This window comes from Canis lupus, chromosome 28 (assembly GCF_048164855.1).
Source record: "Canis lupus baileyi chromosome 28, mCanLup2.hap1, whole genome shotgun sequence".
Taxonomy (NCBI): Eukaryota; Metazoa; Chordata; class Mammalia; order Carnivora; family Canidae; genus Canis; species Canis lupus.
In genome coordinates this window covers 28,102,798-28,127,055 of record NC_132865.1, presented here as the reverse complement: position 1 = coordinate 28,127,055, position 24,258 = coordinate 28,102,798, and the positions used below count along the sequence as shown (strand labels likewise).

Below are 24,258 nucleotides of genomic sequence, written 5' to 3'. Positions count from 1 at the left end.
GAAAACAGATGGGCCATCAAGTTTTAAATGTGGAAGCCCAGTAAAATAATCTGTTAGCCTTAGGCCAGGCAATTGTGACCCAATAGCAAGAGGAAATAACCAGGAGAAATGTTGAGAAATTTGTTTATTAGTATGGTGTCATGAACACCATGCACAGAAGTAGATGTTATTATCCTCAAATATTTAGTATAATCTAATTTGTAACAAAACCAACTATTTGGATATTGCTGATAAGTGTGGACAACTGATAGAATTCCTTCAAATTACAATGTCCATTTCCTGACTATAATGTGAACTTCTAAAGCTGTCCTTTAATACCCATGGATGTGCTGTGATATTAGGACTCATCAATTTGTCGCTATTGTTCTCTGATGTCCACTAATTGTAGCTCAGCATTTTTTCCTTTCGAATCCTTTGATTGCATGTGACGTAACAGGGTAGCAGATAAAAAACAGATTTAAAACCAGGGGTACCTGGGTGGCTCAGGTCCTTAGGCCTCTGACTCTTGATTTCAGCTCAGGCCATGATCTCAGGATCGTGAGATGGAGCCCTGTGTCAGGCCCTGCGCTCAGTGTGGAGTCTGCTAGAGTTTCTCTCCTTCTGCCCCTCCCCTGGACTTATGTGTGCTCTCTCTCATTCTCTCTCTCAATAATAAACCTTTAAAAAAGAAAAGAAAGGTTTTTTTTCCACCATAAAGTTAACTTCTTTTGAAGTAATATGATTTCCAATTTAACCAGAACTCTTCAATTCCTAATTCACACTTATTTTTTCTACCTACAACTAATGTTTTATTCTATCCTAGTCTCAAATTATCTATATTGAAAAAAGTTTATATTTATGACATACGTGAATATGTTACATTGAACCACAAATTTGCCATTTGTTAGGTAAAAAGCAGTTGAATAGGGCCAATTACATAGGTAATGTTTTGTAATTGGAACATACAAACACATGAATTACAGACAATAACTTCCTTGTTGGACAGAAGCTTTGTCTTTTACTTTTACTTTGCATCTATTTATTTTCCCCACAGCTGAGTGTAGTGCTATTGACAATTTTGTAAGCGTTTGATGAATACGTGGTGACGAATTGTTGTCAGATTGATTAAATAGACTTTGAGACTGACTTCTAAGTGGCTCAGCCAGACGTGAAGATACACAAAGTGTTTAGCCATCACAGAGAATAAATAGACAAAGAAAAGCCTGGGTAAGAAACAGAAATGGATATGCTATCTATATTTATGTATTTTAGTACCCAGTATATGTACATAGATAGAGATACAATACATATATACATATATATGTATATATATATAGTGGAAATTTAAATATAGTGGAAATTTAAATATACTGGAAATTTAAATGTATTACAAAACATATATACATATATATACTATATATATATACATATATATGTGTGTGTGTGTGTATATATATATATATATAGTGGAAATTTATATGATTCTTCTGGGCTGTCTAAAATCAAGAAAGAACACCAAGTGCAAACTTCTTATCCAAAGCCACCCTGGAAGAAACGTGATGAAATATCTGTTGTCTTCAGGATGATCGTTGTTCTAGGACACACCCCTAATTAGTTCTTTCTGAGCTGAAAAAGCTAATTAAAAAAATACCTGCACACTGCATGGAACTGACACTGATGTGTGCTTTGTGATGAATGGGCTCCACACCCAGTATTGTCATCACATCCAAACCCCCAAGGAGGAAAGATTCAAGACTCTGTGTGCTGGGTACAATCCCAAAATGGCAAAATGGCTAAATTAATATGCACGCATATGTGCAAATCGAGATGAAGATGTCAATTTCAGGTAGCAAGAATAATTCACCAGCACTGACTTCTGTTAGGCAGAAGCAATCAGGGAAGAGCAAGTAGATTTTAAATTTAGACATTCATTTAGATATTTTTTTTTTCAAGTAGGTTTGCCAGGCTAAGTCCCATGCAAAATCAAGCCTTTTTAAGTGCATGGAATGTGAAAAGAGAGACTGTTCACTCTCTTATCTTGGCCAGGGAATATGGAGTTTCTGATAAACTAGGAAAGAAAAATCTCTTTCTCCTCCAGTTCCTTCCAAGAGCGAAGTCAGAATCTTGTTTAGGGAATAAGTTGTTCTGGCCTTGGCCAGGATTTTACTTTTTTGTTCTTCGATGAATAATAATCTCTTCATATATTTGGGGAAGATAGTTTAGAGCAGAGCCAGTGGGTATCGGTATGTCCTGGTCAAATGTATACAAAGTGGAACTGAGCTCTCAGGAGATAGCAGAAAAGCAATGGAGACAAAGAGCAGACTTCAGAGTCAGGTGGACCTGGGTTTGAATCTTGCCTTCTCTAACTTCTACCTGTGTCATCTTGGGCAATTTACCTAATTTCTCTGAGATTTAGTTTTCTCATCTGTAAAATGAGAAAAATATAAAATGTAAAATATAATCCCTACCTGTTGTGATGATTAAGTGAGGCAATGTACCTAAAGCAGCACGGTAACACAGAGTAAATTCCCACTAATTGAGAACTATTGGAAAAAGGTCTTTCAGACTATGGCTTTGTTCCCAAACTTCAGAGAAACCAATAGCCTACAAAGATCACGGACTGAGATAGATATATTCCATGCAATGAAGACCTCAGTGATGATGAATTGAAAAGAATGCTCTTGGGTTGGAGGATTGGGAAAATCATCAAGAAGATGCAAGCTCCAAACAGACACTTAACATTTATTTTTAGCTTCTCTTTTGGGGCCCACTGCGAAGCCCATCTACCACATCTGAAACAACTCTCACATTTAATTTTATAAGCAGTGTTGCTTCTGTTTTCAACTTGGGCTTTTCCTGAAATTTACCCCTTTTAAGATCTCTGCAGTCTTATCCTGGTCACTGAAATTGGACTATTGTTTCCTCAAGACTGGAGACTATGCCACACTTATAGTTTAGGAACTTGCCTTACCGTTGCCAATATTTATGGCCTTTTCTACATTCAGTATTAGTTGCTCACTGAACAAAATATAATTCTACTTTTGTTACTTCCAAGACATTATTGTCATGAATACTATTCAGCCAATCAGTGGAACTCTCCTTGCATTTATTATTTGAGGACAAGGGAATCACTTCACTAATCCTTTGTTTAGAATTGGAAAGTGAGGTGACCTTCTACTTTAATTTTATGCTTCCTAGTGGCTTATCTATCCATCCATCCATCCATCCATTTATTCATTTAACAAATATTTATCAATAACCAACTCTGTAGCAAGAGCTGTACCAGCTCTTGAAGCTAATAAGTGGAGGGTCAGGATGACAGCCAGTCCTGTTTTCATGGAAATTATAAAAGATTGACTATAAAATCTGATCTCATTAAACACTAGACAGATATTTTGACCACTGCATGTCTAGATGTAGTTTATGCTTCCATGGCTTTTCTTTCCATTACTATCCCTTATGTCATGGAAGATGTCAAATGTGCATCAATATAAATATATCATAACATAAAAATAAACTTAAAAAACTATTTCGCTGAAACTTTTTGAGGCATGAATTTGGTAAGCAGTATCCCCATAATATAATCTACCTGGCATAAAACCTATAAAATCTCTCTTCATCACTTTGTGTTAATGTATCTTTACTAGAATGTAAGTTCCTTGAGGGTAGGGACTTTGTTTTGTTTTCCAAGGACATTAACAGTGTCTGATGCATAAAAGTTGCTCCAAATATTTTGTTATGAATAAATGAATGAGTGGACACATATGTTACAAAAACAAAATAGCTGTTTTCTAAGTTTTTATTCTGAATTATAGAAAATAATACAGCACATATTATATTTTCTCTTCTGAAGACAGTTATCCTGTTTTACTGGCAATGTGCATTCACCAGACTTTCTCATTTTTTCCTTCCTGACAGAGTACCTGTATTTTTAGAAAAGGAGTTTTTGATATACTGATTTTCTTTTTTCTTTGCCAAGATTATACCAACTAACTGGTAGTCTGAGTGTGTTAAACATTATGTGCTACTCTGTCTCTTTTAAAAAGCTGTTTACAAAAGCACATAATACTGCAATTGAAATCAAACTCCTTAGAGATCACCTATCACAGTTTAATATATTAAATTTTCACTTCAACTTTATCAGCATCCTTAGTATCTGATTTTCTCTTTATTTGTTCTTTCAGATGACATAGTTTTGTATACCTGCCATTTTTCTACCGATGACAGTACTAATGCTTCCTGGTAAAGGTCATTTTCACAGAAAGTCACTTTTAGGTATTGTGAGTTCAATAATTTAACCTGAGGAGGAGTCCAGGCAGTGTAAGTAGATGATTTGAAGGTCGTGTGTGTAGGTATGACTTCCAAGTGGCAAGATTCCAGGGATCCAGGATGGATTCTCTGTGGAGAAGTGTTCATGATGTTCAGGCTCCTGCCCTCCTATTTACTGTGAGCTTGACCCTCTGGCAAAGGATATTCATCTCTGCTTTATAGTCCAGGCCTTGTGGTCACGATCTGAGAAAATGTCAATGTTTGGGAATGTAGCATTGTTGACTGCTTCATCTCTCCTACTCTCTTGTTCTGGGTATTTAAGGATTGTTGAAGTCAGTACACAAAGGAATGAGTGACAGCAAAGGCAGCAGCTTCAGGTGTTGAGGACCTGTGGACAATCAGAGATGGATGTCACCGGGATGCTGTCACTAATGCATCCTGAAAGCAAAAGTATCGAGGCCACAGATATATATATATTTTTTTGTCATCCACTTTCCCTTTAACTTTAGTGGTGATGATCTAGTCTTAGAACCAACAATTGGACAACCTGAGTCCTTACATGAGGATTGGAGCCAGGTATTTGGAAAGTGTTGTGGGGGTATATACAAGAATATAGAATCTCTGTAAAAATTGCATGAGGATATTCTGAGCACTTTTCACTTCCTCCCATAAAACTTGATCAAAAGCATAGAGAAAATAAAACTTATGTGGTTCAATTCCAAGTATTTTTTTTTAAAGGAGCCTCTGAAGATGGTCTCAGAGCCAGATCTATTAGCTCACTTTCAAACTAATGCTTCCAAAGTGTGATGTGATCTTACTGTGGTTTAAAAAAAAATCTGTTTAAAGGTATAGAAAAGAAGAATAACTATTGAATAGGATATTTAGAATGAAAAACTGGACACAAACTGTGCTGTCCACTTTGAAATCATATAAAAAGCAGTAATGCGGATGGCACTGTATAGCAAAAACCTGACTGATATGCCTTCTCATTGAAGATAATGAAAATCCAACTGTGAGTGCTTGTCAGGGACTCTTTGAAAATTCTGCATTTCCTCTGCACACCCTCAAGCGCACTCGTGTCTCATGGCCTTATCTGACACTGTCCAAATCTTGTAGGAAATGCTGGAGACTCATCATTTATATGACATGACCAACTATCCTTAGCACCAGTGCATCGCTCAGCAAGGTGTAACTGGGACGTTTTCTTATTGTTGCTGTTGAAACTATAGAGGATTAAAGATTTCCCAAAGTTCAATCTAGGTAATCCCTTCTGTAGGATTAACTCACTGAATGGCTTTCTGCGTGTATTTGTTTCAGAAAGAAAAAAAGCAGATTTCAAATCCCTAAATCTGGAGGTAACATTTTATTTATTGTTCAGATAGCATCATTGATAACTTATGTGTGTGTGTGCTTTTTACATGTTCACAGTTTATCCCATGAGAAATCTAAATGAAAATTAAAAAAAAGTCTCGTTTTTCACAAACTATAATTACTTTAATTACAGGATAATTATATAAATAATGCATTTGAATGTAGGTTTCAGTTTTCTTTGTTTTCTAAATATTATCATCTTTCAGTGTTTTCAGACGTGTAAACAGGAAACATTTAAGTTTAGATGAAGAGCAGGTGAACTGTCTATGATACAAGTGGAGACAATCAAAAGATGATTAGGCTATTGAAAACTGCCTAACTAGGTGCTAATTTTTAAGTGAGCAGGTGTACTTAGTCATTATAACTTTAAAATGAAAATATATTTGAATTAAATGAACCCCCTCCCCAACATTAAAATAACATTAGAGGTCTGGCTTGTACTGACTAAATCCAGCAAAGGCAAAAAGAGGTGGAAATTTGGCAATAAGACAGCCAGCCTCTTCAGAATGACGAGGCATTAAAGAGGAAACTATAGGCTCTAAAGAAATGTTGAAAAAGTTTCACATTTTATTGACTTTCTTAAAATATGGCCCAAACATCATTAACACGTAACAAAGACTAATATTTTAGTTACTGTTAAAGGATGATTAGCTTTGGACAAAGTAAGAAAGATTGAGTGTTTTACCCCCCAATTCAATTGTTTTTCTTGTAGCCACTGAAACGCATCAACACACTCTTACCTGCTCTCGTGGAACACACAAAGACCTGGTTTTAAGACAAAAAGGAGATGGTAAACTTGTGACTAAAGCATGCACATTAAATTTCAAGGTGCTGTGACATACATAATACTCATTTAATTCACATATGGCTGCACCTGAAATTGAAAGCTGAGTTTTCATCAAAAGCTAATGCAACTAAATAAAATAAACTCATATAGCACTGGGTATGGAGCTCTTTTAAATCCAGTACACACTGTGGAACAATGCAAACTGCTTCTAAATAACCAGGTGATGTTCAGAACAGTTAGCGGTTTAATAAATTTGCCTTCGGTGTGTAAAATTAAACCTCAAGTGATCTGAAAGAGTCTAAGTGTTTGTGAAAGAGAAAATACACTGCTATAAATTCAGATACATATGAAAAGAATCTGATGATCTCCATGTGAACTATTTCAGTGGGTGTGTGGTGTGATGCAACTGACTTCCAGCTATGTCCAGTGACCCTTCGAATGTTGCTAATGGTTTCATCCTTTCACGTCTCCACCCTTCTCCATCTGTTTTCCATCACTCACTATGTATTTTCTTCCAGCATTAGATTGCTGGTAGGTGCTACTCTGCATGTGTTACAATGGGTTTGGTCTACTGAGTGCACAATTCATTTTTTCAGATTTTTTTGTTCTATGATAATAGAGCCAATTTTATGGACCTTCTTGGTGCCCTCTCCTACTTTATCTTATCGCAAGAGGGAGCAGAGTTGCAATTGACACCATCTGTTTTGTGTTGGCACAGTGCCTTTGCAGAAGAGTGTTATTGGCAAATAATTCAGAAGCCTAGTGAATTGTGTCCATCAGAAGTCATTAATAGCTTTCTGTGGCCCTGTTATTATAAGGTACCCCAAATCTTATTATATAAAGAAGTGTGAGGTATAAGTGAATACATTTATTTGTAAACCCTGATGTCAAGTATCACTGTTTCCAACATGATTCTATTTTGACCCTGATATGTTGAAACTAGATCCTTCTCGGGTTTATATAAGGCATTTACTAATGATTGGTAGGTTCAAATTTTTATTGGAGATAAGGGATATTTTCAAGAGGAGGCTATACACTGTTACACTGTGCCCAGAAAAGTCATCCTCTGCCCAAAGCAGATTTCTCAAACCTCACCAACAAAGACTGGGGACAGGTTACAGTGTCTCACAGAAGGGAGTCTCCTATCCACCATAAAAGAATAATATTACTACTGTCAAATAAATAAAGAAACAAATACCTATATTTTAGGAGCACTCTTTTGTGGTCACGATCTATTAAAAAATATACTATCTCTTATGCTTTGGTTTATAAGCACCACTTCTGAAACATAATCAGAATTTATGTTTATAAGCTTTCTTCAAATAATTAACATGATAATTTATCATGCAGAAAATAGGTCCTTTCTTGAAATATTGTTTTACCCACACTCAAAATGAAGAAAGTAGAAGTCTGAGTGGGTTGCATAAGTGTAGTTGCAACTATTTGGTTTCCCATTTGAAAACATTTTGGACAACATATCACTTTGCAGAGTAGTTAGTAAGATGAGGACATGGAGTTTTTAGTGCTCTCTTAGGTGCCAGTGACCCTCTAGAAACCTGTGACTCCAGGAGGCTTCCTGCTCTCTAAACTACCTCAGAACCAGGAGTAACAAACATTGGCCAACACAGTACTTGTGAGACATTCCATGTACACAGGTCCATAGTGCCATAAGGCTTGTACGCACAGACTGACCTGAAACTTAATACAAACTAAAAAATCAGCAAAAACATGAGGCAACACTTTTTTTTTAATTGTTTACCTCCAATCACCCTGCAGAGCAAAATTGTTAAGTTGAAAATCAGTCCAATTCTAATACCATGGGAGAGGTATTTCGCAATCACATGCCTAGAAAAGAAAAATGAGAGCTCTTTTCCTTACCAGTGAAGCCCTGCCACAAGGCTGCTGACTTTATTTGATTTCATTTTCCATGTTGCAAATTGCACAACTGTCAAATCTGTTGCTATGCGTTCTGTGTTCCTCCCCAGGGAAAAAAATGAGCAGTTGGTACTTACTGTTCAGGAAAAATACCGAAAGTTCTAGCGATTCCTTCTTAGTAGGCTTCACAAATAGGCCGGCAATTCCCTATACTTTTGGGTGTTTGTGCTCACAATTAGCATTCATTAATATCTTTTCACATATGCAATCAACATCCAAGCTCTTTTTCATAGCCAAGCTTCTTTAAAGGATTTTCGACCCAATTTCTCCACTTTTTACCCCCTAGTCATAATGATTTCACCTGCTCTCAGTCATCATTTTTGAACCACGTATCACTTGCTAAGATAAATGATAAAGTCTATGCAGCCAGAAATAAAGCACTCACTGTCCTTGCTGTCTCAGGAACTTTCCAAATGAATGGAACTTTCTCTTTGCGCAACTTCGCACTTCATGCCCTCTTCCACACCATTGAACTTCTCTGGTTTTTCTTCTCTGACTCTCCAGCCATTCCTTTTTAGTCTTCTCTGCTGTTTCCTTCACCTCTATCTTAGTTCTAATTCTCTGGTGTCCAAAATGGCAGTCAGTAGTCACATGTGACTATTAGACTTCTCAAATGTGGCTAGTTCAAATTAAGATATGAGGATGTTATTATGCACACCAGAATTTGAACACTTAGTATGAAAATCTCATGTAAATTATCTCATTAATAAACAATCAACTCATTATTTGCAGTAGTTATGTTCTATAATATTCTGGGAACACAAATTAGTGAATACTGAACCATTGCTTCCAGGAGGAACACAGGGGTATGTTCCTGTAATCCTTTGGTCACAATACTTTCAGCTACCAATCAATATGTAACCTTGTGTTATGTGTGTTTCTCATTAAAGACTTCTTATTTAATCTATATTGTTGATTCATAACATTGAACTCATGGCCAATAGCATTATAATTCCTGCCTGAACAAAGCTTAGTCTAATACACTTTGTTTTCGCCTTAAGACACAACCCAGCCTTCTTGTACTTAGGAATGCTAGACAGAACTTCAGAGCTTCAGAGCTATGCTTGGGGACCATTTTAAATAGCAAAATCACCATCAAAAAGGACAAAAAGTTGTGGTGAATATGGCACTGAATATACCTTGAAAAGAACACTTGTTTTAAAGTGTGAGAGCTGAAAAAAAAAAAAAAAAAGTGTGAGAGCTGAAACAGGGAGATAGAGCGTCACCTAGTTTGACTTCAGGGAATGTGTGTGTCCAGTTACCCGACTTTTTACCACTCTGTGCATGTCGATGAATGATTGTAAAAGTGCTGAATATTTTGATTTGGGGGTTACAGTAAATATTGGCTCTTAGGTAAATTTACAAATACCAAATCCACAAATAATGAAGATCAACTGTATTTTATAATAATTACATGTTGGTAGAATTTTAGATGTACTGGGATAAGCAAAGTGCATATTTAAATGCATTTCTCTTGTTACTTTTGACTTAATGTTGCTGCAGGAGTGTTTAAGAATGCATATGTGGCTCACATTGGCTCTCATTATTTTTCTGTTGGTTATAAATGTAGGAGTTTATAAATGCTGTTATAAATGTAAGTGTTTCACAGCACTTGTTACTTACCACAGGTTACCTCTCTCATTTTCATGACTTGAGATAACATGTAGAGACTAAAGACTCTCCAAACATGGGGGTCACCCTCCAATCTGCTTTCTATTAACATCCCACATCTAGGGCATCTTCTCTTGGGTCTAACTTTGGTATATATATATATCCACTAATTCCTCCTAACCCCTCTGCCTCCTTGCTGAGGAAGCCACTACCATGATTGTTTCCAACAATCTGAAGACCTCTTGACTCTTTTCACACCCTGAATGACCCTTTAAAACCTAAGTCAGATCATATTCATACTTGTGCTCAGAAACCTCCAAGGCTTTCCATCTCACAGAAAAATTCAGTATCTGATAAGACCTACACATGTGGTTCCCTCACTCCCTCTGGGATGGATCTCATTCTTTCTTCCCATTGACTGTTCCATTCTGTCCACACTGGCCTCCTTGCTGTCCTTGGCTTCCTAATGCTCTCCAGAGCTTCCCAATGCAAAGCTTTTATGCTAGTTGTTCCCTGCCCATAATGGTCATTTCCCAGTTGCCTCATGGCTGTTCTTTGCCATTACTTCATTGAGATCTTGGCTCAAATGGCAGACCCTTAAAAAAAGGACTGATAATCCTCTATAAAAAGACCTCTGCATCACTCTGTTTTCTTACTCTGATTCACTTTCTTCTCTTTAGACTCATCACTGCCTAAGCTTTATTCATTTGCTCCCCTCCTTTCCACTGTGTAAACTCTGTATCAGCAGGGACTAAACTCTAAATGTAAACTCTGTAAGAGCAGGGACTTGGACTTATTTATTCACAGCTATATCCCTGGTGCTAGAATAATACCTGGCACATAGTAGGTAATCCAAAAACATTATTTTAATAAAGTTTTTATCTACAATTCAGATGTCTATAGTTCCAAAATCCTATTCTACCAACTCTAATTACTCACACAAATATCTTTTTTTTTTTTTTTTTTTTTTTAGATTTTATTTGTTTTGAGAGAGAGAGACAGAGAGAGAGAGAGAGCATGCATGAGCCAGGGGGAGAAGGAAAGAGAGAAGAAGAAGCAGACACTCTGCTGAACAGAGTCGATGTGGGCTCAATCCCAGGACCCTGGGATCATGACCTGAGTTGAAGGCAGATGTTTAACTGACTGAGCCACTCAAGCACCCCTTACGTTATAATAACAACATTTAGGTGATCAATATTTTAAAATGAAAATAACATTGGCTCAAGTTGGATAAGTTTGGTTCAAATACTAATTTTTCCAATTATTTTCTCTATGGCCTTGAGCAAGCTATTTACTACTCTAAGTCTTAGTTTTGCATTGCTAAAATAGGACTAGGAATACTTGCCTTCCAGTCTTGTTTTGAAGATTATAGCCAATATTGTCTCATACATAAATTCCCTGTGAGGTGACTAGTATATAATAGGTACTCAGTTGTCAATGTTATTTAGCAACCTTTTATAAAAGCCTACCATATGCCAAGTGTCATACCAGACTCTGGAGATGAAAATTCTATGAGATGTAAATTTAAAGATAAAAAACATAGGCTGATGAGGATGAAGGCAGGTGATTGAGGGTAGGAGGAACCAGACAGTGACAAACGAGCTTCAAAATGTTAATGTAATAAAAGTACATGTGATTACAATAGTGTCACAATACTTCTTTGTGAACTCCGTGATAATAGAGAGTAAAGCAGGCTCAGGACTCAGGACACAGTTCATAAAGGAAGTAATGCTTGAACTGAGTCTTAAAAGATGCATTGCATTTGGTAGGCAGAAAAATAATGAAGCTAATGCTTGGCAGATAAAGCAGTGAGCAAAGGCCCTGAGAGGTGAATGGGAAGAGGCATTCAGGAAATGGCAAGCAGTTTAGCATGGCTGAGCATAATATCCAAGGGATTCAGTAGAGTCCAGATTTAGATGAAGGCCTTCTGATGCTACATGAAGGAGTTTAATTATTTTCTTTATAAGCTAGTATACTGAGTTGAATGGTGGCCCTTAAAAAGGTTATATCCATGTCTTAATTTTTAGAACGTATGATAATTTGGGAAAAAAGATCTTTGCATATGTAATTAAAGGTGTATTCTTTGTTCTGCTTAGGTGTCTGTATCATATGGCACATGACCAGCCCCTCAGCAATATCTAGTCCCAAGGGTTTTGCCTATAGCAGGAGGAGGGTACATGCAGACTATCTCTGCGTCAGCTGCAGGGTGAGACCTGATAGAACCATTGGTTTCTGGAGGAGGGTCCCTGGACCCTGAAAGGGCCCCTGGAGCACCATTTCCTCATTGTATTAACCACTCTATAAAGTTACATGCTGTCTAACATGAAAGTTCAAATGGGAAACCAAATAGTCGCAATTACACAACCCATTCAAACATCTACTTTCTCCATTTTGAGTGTGGGTAAAGAGGTATTTCAAACAGAAAATTTCTGATTCTGCCTCTCAGATCAGTAAAGACAACAACAGAAAAGCATTATTATCTTTAGGAATTATTAGCCATAAGAACCAGGACTGAGGTGTTGAAGTCCTATTTATTGAACCAGATGCTACATGTATGAATTTTGTACAAATGTATGTATGCAGTCTAGTTAGTCTAACAAAAGCCTATGAACTTGGTGACAAAATGTGCATTATTTAAAAGAGGACACCGAGATACTGAGCTTGAGTCAAAATGCAAAGCCAGCCTGCTTGTTAGTAATAGAAGAAGATGTGGGCCAACATTCATACTCTCAAGCCTGCATCTTTTACAGACAAAGGCCTTAGGGGACTCAGCGTAATCAATCAATCAATCATATGAAAATGGGTGATCACCAGCCTTTCCTTGAACTTACCCGTATTTGAATTGTGCCACTGACATTTGCAGACACCTTGTGCTATAACAGACGATGGCAAAGAAGTCATTTCAAGCAGTTAAGATAACTAGGGTATGAACAAAGACAGTGCACTGAACCTTGTAGAGCAGTGGTTTCTGTTTGTTTGTTCTGTTGTGTTTTGTTTTATCGTGGGCACTATGAGTTATAGGCACTCTAAGGAATATGACACGTTCCTGGCACAGCCTCTCTGTCCCTTTTCACACATGGCTCTTCTTAGACTCCAAGTCACACTGTAATTAACAGCACCAAGTAGCTCACTATAACTCTAAAACAGCTCATTCATAATAAATGAGTTGCTCAAAATCCTCCAAGTATAAAAAGTAAAACGGAAAAATCTTGGACATACCTGCATGAGGCACATTTATGCATTATTGACAAATAAAATTCATTTGGGAGTAACATGAATTCACTGATGAACATTATGTTTTCCACCAAGCATTTTTTTCGCTTACGGTGCTCGGAAAGAGTCCATTTTCCCATAGTGTTAATGTTGAAAGCTATGGCAATGACACCACAATAATGCCCATCATTGTGATGTATAATATAGATGTTATTGCACATAATAGAAAGCATTCTTTGGGAGTAATGCATTTTTGTTGCCTACATGCTGACACCAAGCAGATATAAATGTGCTTTAATGTGTTTCCTTTTAAAGGGCTAGTGTAGACGCACCCTCGAGTGTGTGTTTTGTATAAGGTTTGGTGAGCAGCTCGCTTTTAGTAGCTGCTTTCTATATTCACTTTAGTACTCTTAATAGCTCTAATTATAAACTGCACAGTGTTCTATTCCTTCCTTGCTGTTCTTTGTCATTGCACTGCTCATAGACATTTAAACAGTGGAAGCTGTTTATAGTTCATTAAACACTTTAAGCTGTTGTTCTAAAGTTTTATACTTTTTTTTTTTTTTGTATTTTCCAAGTCATTTCCCTCTGCTGTCATATGAAACCATGCAATACAATTCAGTTGAAGACATCAGTTATGCACACTTTGTGGATAACCAGCAGGGCTAACCGCCACAAATGAATCAGAGAGTTTGGTGATCTGTTTTATATTGTATTTTGTATGGCATTTGGCATGGAATGTTTAGATCTTTTTTTAAAGAAATTATACTCTTTAATTCTTCCTAAAGTGGTAATTTTGCTTCTTAAATAAAAACACTAGCCAAAAGGGAGTATTAACTCATACTTTGATAGGATACAGCATAGAAAATGTGATTATTGGAAACTAAGTATTTTCCTATAATATCACAGTAGGAAGAGATGGGGTAGTCATTCCAATAAATGACCCAGTAGGATGGTATTATAATTTGAAGAAAGAGAGATTTATTGGCAGTAAGATTACCATAGAAAGTGCAGGAGACCACGGTGGTATCAGAAGGAGGTTATCTCTGATTTTTCTTGGACTGACCACTCTGTAACCGTCCTTCTTGATATCCTCCCAGAACAGATCCTGCAACAACTACTGTGTTAGAAGACTACATAGACCAGGCTAATTTGGATTCCTTCCTCACAGCATTATATAATCTTTCTGTGAAAAATGAAAGTGAGAGGTTAGGGATTTATTCTTTGCTGTTCAAATCAGATGAAACATTGTTCCCCATCCTATTAATTTATCAAGCAAAGCCTCATTTACATCATCACATTGAGCAAGCTTAAGGCACATGGTTCTGTATTAAGAGACAAAAGCAACTTACTGAGAACCAGGTTTAAAATATTAGAGCAAAATAGGAGGAATGGTGCAGAGAAAAGGAGGCATTCGGTTAACATTAGATTTCCTAACAATGACTGATTTGAGACTCTGGAGGGTGCCTTCTTCTCTAGGAGGAAGCTAACTTACTTTGTGTGAAGAGGGGTGGGTGTCTAAAATGCGACTTGTATAGATGACCTGTGGTGAGTAAGTAGACCCTTTCAAGGTCTGGTCATATGGTCTCATGAAAATTGATTAGATTTCCTCCCCATTTGCCTCTTATACAATATTCTTCCTTCTTGACTTTTTTCCCCCACATTTTCTGTCATTATTATGAGTTCAAAATTCTCACAGACTCTATCAATAAATAGGCTTATAAGAGAAAATTTTATGTACATATAAAACAAAATCACAAATCTCATTTAACAAATTGGACTTTGTGAACCCTAAGATTTTTTGATTCAATATATGTAGCTGGGGACAAATGATAAACTCTTTGTGAGTTCTGCTTCCCTTGGTTTTAATTCATGTTAGTATGCATTTAACTACACAATTTTCTGGCATCATGGCTCAAAGCCAAAAAAAAATCATTGCATTAAAAATCAACAGAAACTATAAAATGTTCCATATATGTATGTTGTTATGATTCTTAAAATTAGTAAATGTATTTTAACATCCTGTTAGAAAGTGAATATCAGGGATACCTATGAAAAAAATGAACTGAAAAGAAATAATAGGAAACTCGGAAGCCCTATTTTGAGGATTAAGCAAGAATCATTGGTGCAATGTTAGACAGAGCCCATGTAGCTGCTCACTGTGAATCTGAATTGCCCTCCAAATTAGTCCTGTACCTGCCTCTGCCCCCAACCCTGAGCCCTGATCTCAAGTGCATTCCTGGCATCTACTGATAGCATGCATGTCCCGCCTTCTAGTGTACCCCACCATTTACTTCCATTTTGTGTTTATTTTTTGCTTTCTCTCTTCCTCTGCTGGAATAGAATCTCCCTGTAGGCAGGCATTTTGTCTATTTTACTTCCTGATACATTTACTATAAGAGCCTAACAGAGTGCCCAATGGATATGAGGTGCTCAGTAAATATCTGTTTGAGAAATGAATGAATGGTACAATATTCACCAAGTTTTTTTAAAGATCTTTATTTATTTATTCATGAGAGACACACAGAGAGAAGCAGAGACATAGGCAGAGGGAGAAGGAGGCTCTCTGCAAAAAGCCTGATTGTGGGACTCGATCCTGGACCCTGGTTTCACGCCCTGAGACAAAGGCAGATGCCCAATCGCTGAGCCACCCAGGCATCCCTTCACCAAATTTTAAAAGGGTAAAAGTTGTCTATGGAAAAGACATGCCAGAAGAAGATGGAGTATTTAAGAAAAGCTCTGAAGAGCAGAAAACAAGGTGACTCTGTGGAACCCTTTCTCTGAGAGGAAGAGACCAAAAGTAGAGAGACATTAGCAAAAAGGCAAAACCTCTGGCCTGGAAGTCCAGCAGGCTGTGGCCTTGGACGTCCCATAAGGGAGTTCATTCAAGAAATATTTGTGGGATGTGTGGGATGTGTGGAATGGCTAGGCTAGCTGATAATCAGAATATAAAGATTATTAGATTGTGACTCTAGTTTTCTGGAGGCTCACAACTAATCTTCCCCAGCCCTTCCAAATGTTATTACTCCATTTCTGATACATCATAAAGCTTTCACCTAAATTATTGCAATGGCCTCCTAATTAGTGGCCAGGCTTTCATTCTTGCCCTGTCTATTGCCCACCATGTTCTATTTTCAAAACAAGAGCCAGCAATGTCATGAATTTCACTCCCTGGCTCAGATTCTCATGTCTTCTCATCTCTCTTAGAATAAAAGGGAAAGGTCTTCTAGGGGCCCACATGCTCAGAGTCACCAGACCCCAGCCCCTCCCTGATCTCTTTTCATACTTCTTACTCCCAATCACTTCATTTCAACCATATTGACTCTTTTGCACTTCCTGAAATATGCCAGTCCTGCCTGAGCTCAAGATTTCCACTCTCATGTTTCCCTTTCAACTCCCAACTGGAATTCTTGTTCTTTAAATAGTCACATAGCTCTTAACCTCCTTACTTGGTTTCTTGCTCAATTGTCACTTTATCCAGGAAATCTTCTCTATCACTCACCATAAAATAGCATAGCCCACTATACTCTTTGTCTTTGCCCCTCTTTGTTAGTTTTGATCACTGTTATGCTAACACAAATAACATAACTGCTCAATAAATATTTGTTGAATGAATGAAGGTGCAAACAACAAAATCATATAGTTGAAAATTATGCAGATAGATTAAAAGAAGAATACGGCCTAGAAAGAGACTTAGTTATTTAACAGAATGTTTTGAGTGAGAAAGGACAAAGATAAGAATTATTCAACAGATGGTGTTGTGAAAGCTAAAAAGTAATTTGGAAAAATAATATGGAAATCCTCCTTACACAGCGTATCATTTAAGGCTCTTGGCATCAAATCATGGAAACCATTCTGGATTTTACTGGGAGGGTATTGGTGATCATAATCAATAGGAAGCACTGGTATCAAATGGAGATAGGGAGGCGGTCAGAGCTTTTTAAATGCCATAAAGTAGGATGCAGGGAAACCAGTCTCCTTGCGCATGTGGCACCCTATCAGAAACTGTTCACTCCAATCCTTTGTTCCTGCTCTTGAATATTTGATAATAGTAAAGTGTGATCATATCACAAAAAGAAAGCACTATAAATGAATTTACATTAAAATATGACTATTTTGGGGTACTGAGATTTGGGGGAATTTTTATTTAGATTTTTTATGTGTAGTTTTCAAGTTTTCTACAATAAATATGTGTTATTTTTTATAATGCAATATAACTATTTCAAAAAGAAATCTCCCTTTTGAAGCAATTTTTTATGTTTATTATTAATACATTGTAAGATGTGGTTCATTATTTTACCATTTTCTTTTTGAGGAGTCCTGGAAGAAAATACGGTCTACAAAAATGTACAGTTTGTTTGAGCTGTTGGTCAGTGTTTATCTCAAAGACAGTGTCTATGTATCTTTGAGTATGTCAGCTATTGAGAGTCTTGGATTTCAATATAACGTAAAAATCTGGAAACAACATAAATATTCAAAAATAGAAGATTAATTAAACCAACCATGTGCCCATGTGATAACACATCTATGTATGTGTTTGTATGTATGTAAAAAGAAATCCTGAGGCTATACAACAAATTGCTATGAGTGTCTCCCCATGCAGCGTATGGGCAGTGATGACAGAGGGAAATTTTTTATTAGTTGAATATTTTACAGTAAGCATGCATTTTATTTTAATTACAAATGTTATATATGGAAATAAAATCAGATACCATACACAAAAATGTGAAGACATGCAAAGATATTCACAGTGTTTTAAATTTAAAAGTTTCAAAACACGATATATTGTAAAACATCATTTACAAACATTAAATAAAACCTACATGAAAATAGCTCAAATTGGGAACAACAAATATCTCTGACTAGCATGATTCTAAAGGAGTTTTATTTTATTTCCTTTCCTTCTATGTGTTTAATAAACATATTTCAATGGCCATGTCTTTCTTAAATAATAAAATCACCTTTTCTAAGTGAAGTTACAAAAAATGTAATTTTGTGTCAAAAATATAATAAAAATAAAAATGTAAAAAACTGGGAAATTTGATTATATAAAGAACCCATAAAATAGGAAAACTCAATGATTTTAATAGAGAAATAGTCAAAGACCACAAAAAGACAATCTCTTTTGAGGACAAGTGGCTAGGGATAACATACGGAAATAAATATTCATCATTAATCAACAAAATGCAAATTAAAATGAAGTAACTCTTTATAGATTAAATTAGCTAAAAATGTAAATTATCATACCCAGTACTTCTGAAGGAACAGGAAAACTGCACCCCTCATGCATTTCTAGCTGCATTCATTCATTGAATGGGTATTTGCGCAGGGCCCAAGCTCCGGAGACAGAACACTCTGGTGCAAATCACATCTCACCGCTTTCTTGCTGTGCGCCTTGTGCGTATGGTTTAATCTCTCCTCGGCTGTAAAATGGGGATAATCATAGTATCTCCTGATTTGTCCTCATAAGTGGATTTAATGATTCAATACCCATAAATCTCTTGGAATAGTAAATATTTAATAAACTATTCATTATTGACTGTATTTGTCAACTAGGATTCCAACAGGAAACAGATAACACATACAAATTATCATAACTCAAGGAGGACCTATTTTCAAAAGGATTATTCACAAAAATGTGTGTAGAGAGTGGGGAAAACATGAGAGAAGACTCTGGGGCTAAAGGAGTGGGCTGTTACTACTTCTATTCCTGAGGGATGGTGCATGGGAGGAATTGCTGAAACAGAATAGTTATGTACAAAAGGAGTATTGGAGAGAAGTGACCTTCCATCAAGAGATACCATCAGTCTGAGGCAAGCTCTTAAGTAGAGGGAGCCAGGAGGAAATGTGCCATGACTTCATTTTCCCCCTCCTTCTCTTGCCAAGATTCCTCATTTGCTAAATCCAGCTATTAGCCTGTGAGGAGCTAGCTGATGTGGTCCATGAGGTCCAGCCTCCTGACACTGAGAATAGGGTGCCAAAGAAAGAAGAGCAGATGCTGTATGTATCTGGCATGGGCTATGTCCTAGGCCCTCTTTAAAAGAGAGGCAAAGAGCAGATTACACAGTGCTGTAATTCCCCACCAGACTTTCTGCCTCTTCAAAGACTCTGGGGGGGGGGGGGGCGAGTAAATACATTATTTCCTTTTCCTTGCAGAGTACCTCCACCAGTTTCCTTATCCTAGGGGCAAGTGGAACACAGGCTTTGGAGATCCAGTCTCTGTGAAGCATCATCAAAATATCCAAATACATTATCCTTTTATGGGCTAGTCTCACGCTGAATAATGCTACAAGTTAGTTACCACTAGGCTGGGACTGGCATACTTTTTAGCAAGTAGAGGAGGGCAGTTCACAGAGCATCAGAAGAAAATGGGATGCTGTTCCAAACTCCACATTAGATAGAAATGACTATCATAGGGGCTAAGACCTCGTTATTAAAAACAAATCAATCCATGGCTCATCCATGGTTATTGACCAGTCAAGGTTATCAAGCAAGGGTAATTCCTACCAGGTTGAAATATACTCTTGTCAGAAGCGTTTTCTAAAATTCCAGGCCTCAGGGTGCTTGAGTGGCCTAGTTGGTTAAGTGTCTGACACTTGGTTTTGGCTCTGGTCATGATCTCAGGGTTGTGAGATCAAGCCCTAAGGCTGGCTCTTCACTCAGTGTGAAGTCTACTTGAGATTTTCTCTCTGTCCCTCTGCCCCTCCCCTTGCTCCTTCTTTCACAAAAAATAAATAAATAAATAAATAAATAAATTAATTAATTAATTAATTAATAAAATAAAATAAAATAAAATAAAATAAAATAAAATAAAATTCTGGACCTCAAAAGTGCAAACAAGAAGTATAGAAAGCTTTAAAAAAAGTGAATTATGCAGATTAGTGAATATTCAATTAAACAGTATGTATTTAGGAAAAAAATGAATGCAAATATGTAGCTATCCCATGATGATAATAACTGAACAAATTTGATAAATAATTAGAATTCCACCCTTTCACTTATAGAGAGCTTTTTTTGTTTGCTTTGTTTTGTTTTTGCTTATGAATCTCTTTAGTGCTCAGGAATAAACAGATTTAAAAATCCTATGAGGAACAGGTACATTAAATTAAAGATGAATTTTCTGTAAACCATTATTTAAAACCACACACACTTCCTCCACAAAAGCTCTTGTATTCAAAATATAACATAAAATGGTAACAATGAAAATGACAAATCTTCAACATCTTTTCATTTTCATCCCAGGATGCGTCTGGTGACTCTTCTTCCCATCTCACTTACTTTCTTCCATTGCCTGTTTTTGGCAGCTCCTCTGCCTCCTTTTCCCTCTGGGTCTTCATTCATATTGGCTATAGCGAAGGAAAGGAAAAGAAAGGACTGATCTTACAGTATGTATCCCTCATCCCTGCATCATTTCAGATCCTTTTCAGTGAGAAACAGTGACACAGAAAAAGCAGAGGAGACTCACCAGCACAGTGATGACTGGAATGCTTCACCCTGTGAAGTAAAAGGGGAGGAAATATATATTACTTGATAATACCCAGAACAATTTCAAGGATAAAGAACATGCAGTAATCACCCTGAATCCAGATTCTTTTCTCTGGACTTCCCCAGACATAATTTATTTTTCTTCTTATTTCCAAATTACCAACAATCTAGAATAAAGAGACCAAAAAATAATAATAATAACTTTTATCCTACCAATATGTGGGAAAATATTACTAGTCCCAATTTTATAAATAATGTCTTTATTTAGATTTACTGTTGCTACTTATATTTCTAAATAATCATCATTATGTGGTTATATTTATTGAAGTAGATTATCAAAATGCATAACACAGTTTTTCCATTAACTCTTTCACATTAATGAGTTGCTATTTAGTAAATTACTATTTCCCAGCACTAAAAGGAAGAAAGCCAGTGGCCTGAATGATTTTCCAAAGTGCCTATTAATAAACACCCAAGGCATATATTAAAATACTAGAACACGAAGGTCTTTGGGAAGTACATAAACATGTGAACTGGGGTTTTTAGAAATGTACATTAACACTTACATGACTGTAGTGCTTTTTAAATTCTTCTTCTAGGTTTGCTTATCACTCAAATTTTCACTCTATTTTAATTTGTGGCAATTTTGCAATGATTTTGACAGAACCAAAGTTCTCTAGTCTCTTTGCTTTGTTAGGAAATACTAAATGATCATTTGTAATTTTGTCGAGGCTGTTTTGAATTATGTTACTCCAGAGTTCATTTCAGTCTATTCACAGCACTTGAAGACAGAAAGGTCTATAAAAGGCATAGGTAGTAGGTTTTACTTTTTAAAATTCTTAAGATATTAATGAACCTAATTGTTCAAAAGTATACTCTATTTTTTTTAAGATTATTTATTTGTTTATTTATTTGAGAAGGAGAAACAAAGAGAGAGAGCACATGGGCAGGGGAGAGGAGCCCAGAGAGAGGGAGAGAGACAAACAGACTCTGTACTGAGTGCAGAGCCAGATGCAAGGCTTGATCCGAGGACTCTGAAATCATGACCCTGGTTGGACCAAGAGTTGGATGTCTAATTGACTGAGCCACCCTGGCGACCAAAAAGTATAATCTATTTAATGCAGTAATTATGATTTCTTCTTTGATGTTGGTAACTCTAAGATTTAATATTTTCAGTTGTTTAAACATTTTATGTAGAGGTAATTGAGGATTTACATGCAGCTGTATGAAACAATACCAAGAGCACCCACGTAACCATGAACCTGATGCTTCTCATGATAACATTTTGCGATACTATGACCCAGTATCACAACCAGAATATTTACATGGACACAATCCAGAACATTTCCATCACAAGGATTGTGCACATTGTACTTTTACAGCCACATTCTCTTCCCTCCAACCCTTATCCTTTCCTTAACTTTGGTCAACAATATTTTTCATTTCTAGCATTTTGTCTTTTAAGAATATTATATAATTCATGAACATCTGGATGGATCAGTGGGTTAAGCATCCAACTATCGATTTTGGCTCAGGTCATGATCTCTGGGTTGTGAGATGGTGCCAGGCTTTGAGCCCCACATGAGGCTCCAGCTCAGTGGGGAGCCTGCTTGAGATTCTCTCCTTTTCCCTCTGCCCCTCCAGCACTCACGCACTCATGCTCTCTCCCTCTCAAATAAATAAATAAATCTTTTTAAAAAAAGAATGTAATATAATTCAAATCATATACTATCTAACTATTTGATATTGGATTTTTTTTTTCACTTGGGATAACTCCGTAAAGATTCATCCAGGTTGATGCATGTATCAATACATCATTCCCTTTTACATCTTAGTAGCATCCCATGGTGTAGATGTACTGAGCTTTAACCATTTACCTGTTGAAGGACATGTGGGTTGTTTCTAGTTTGAGGCTATTGTGATAAAGCCCCTATAACATTTGCATATGGGTTTTTGTGTTTATCAGTCTTCATTTCTCTCTTCAAATATTCGCCAGGAGAATAATTTCTGTGTTGTATATTAGCTGCATGTTTAGTTTTTAAAGAGCTTGCCAAACTGTTTTCTGGAATAACTGTACCATTTTAAATTCCTACCAGTAAAATATGGGTAATCTATTTTCTCTGCATCCTTGCCAGATCCACTGCTGCCACTATTTTTTATTTTATTTTAGCCATTCTGATTGATGTGTAGTGGTATCTATTTGCAGTTTTAATTTGCAACTTCCTAATGGCTAATAATGTGAACACCTTGTCATCTACTTATCCCCATCCATATGTCTTCTTCAGCAAATTATCTTTTTTGTCTGCATTCTAATTGGATCATTTGATTTTTTTCTTATCGTAGAAATTGAGAGTTCTTTATATATTCTAGATTCTAGTTTATCATATGATTTGATTTGTGATTTGTAGCTTGTTTTTTAATCCTCTTCACAGGGTATTTTGCATGGCAAATATTTTTAATGTTGACAAAATCTATTTTACCATTTTTTTCCTTTCTTTTAAGCTTTTGATGTGAAGCCTAAGGGCTCTTTGCCTAGGACTGGATTCCCCAAATTTTCTGTTAGTTTTTTCTAAAAGTTTTATCGCTTTATGTTTTACAGGTAAGTCTGTAATTCATATTGAGAGAATTTTCACCTAATATGTATGAGTTAGGTTGAAGTTCATTTTTCTCTACTGATGCCCAGTTGCTCCAGTGTTGTGTGTTGAAAAGGCTCTTCCCTGCATTGAATTGCCTTTCCATCAAAACTCAGTTGGGCACATTTGTGTGGGTATATTACTGTGTTTTCTCCTTTGTTCCACTGATTAATGTATATTTCTCTCCACAAAACCCACACAGTCTTGATCACTCTAGTTATGTAGGAAGTCTTTAAATCAGATAGACTGATTCTTCTCACTTTCTTCTTCCATTCCTGTGGATTACTTATATATTTATTAGAATTTCATTTTGATTTATCTATCCTGTTTTTGAGATTATTTCTATACATACATTTTTAGTATTCTCTAGGTCTTACCAGTGTCATAATTTTACCAGTTCAAGTGAAATATAGAAACTTTACCTCCCTTTACCCTGCTCCATTTACAATATAATTATCTTAAATATTTCCTGTACATACATTTAGAACCATATCAGACATCATTATAACTGTTGCTTTAATTATCAAACATAATTTTTAAAACTCAAAAGAAAGAAAACAAATTGAGTTTACTCATATTTTTATTTGTCATGTTCTTTTTTCCTTTTTGATGTCCTAAGGTTTGCTTTTTTCTTTCTCTTTTATAATTTCCATTTTGTTTAGAAACCTTCCTTAAAGTATACTTTTAGAATAGATGTGCCGGCAACAAATTTTCTTGGTTTTCCTTTATCTGAGAATGTCTTGATTTCCCTTTAATTGCTGGAGGACATCTTCACTGGGTATATGGTTCTAGTTTGACAGGTCTTTTCTTTTCAGCACTGGAAATACATTTTGCCATTTTCTTATGGTCTCCAAGGTTTCTGATGAATGATGCTGTTATTCAGATCTGTTATGTGTCCTTTTCTCTAGCTGCTTTCAATTTTTTCCCTTTTCTGTTTTAGTTCTCAGAAGTATAAAACTGATGTGTCCCATCAGG

At 36.3% G+C, this 24,258-nt stretch overlaps 1 long non-coding RNA gene across 6 annotated transcripts in view; it reads right to left on the bottom strand.

Moving 5' to 3' along the window:
* Positions 1-3,799: 3,799 nt before the first annotated feature.
* LOC140620347 (uncharacterized) overlaps positions 3,800-24,258 on the bottom strand; it is a 445,283-nt gene continuing 424,824 nt past the window's right edge. For all 6 annotated transcript variants that reach the window (XR_012020156.1, XR_012020151.1, XR_012020152.1 and 3 more), the window contains 6 exons: positions 20,631-20,659; positions 20,444-20,511; positions 18,413-18,588; positions 8,727-8,960; positions 6,360-6,384; positions 3,800-4,636 (listed from right to left, as the gene is read on the bottom strand). This is a non-coding gene — a long non-coding RNA (uncharacterized lncRNA). The remainder of the gene's footprint in view (positions 4,637-6,359; positions 6,385-8,726; positions 8,961-18,412; positions 18,589-20,443; positions 20,512-20,630; positions 20,660-24,258) is intronic.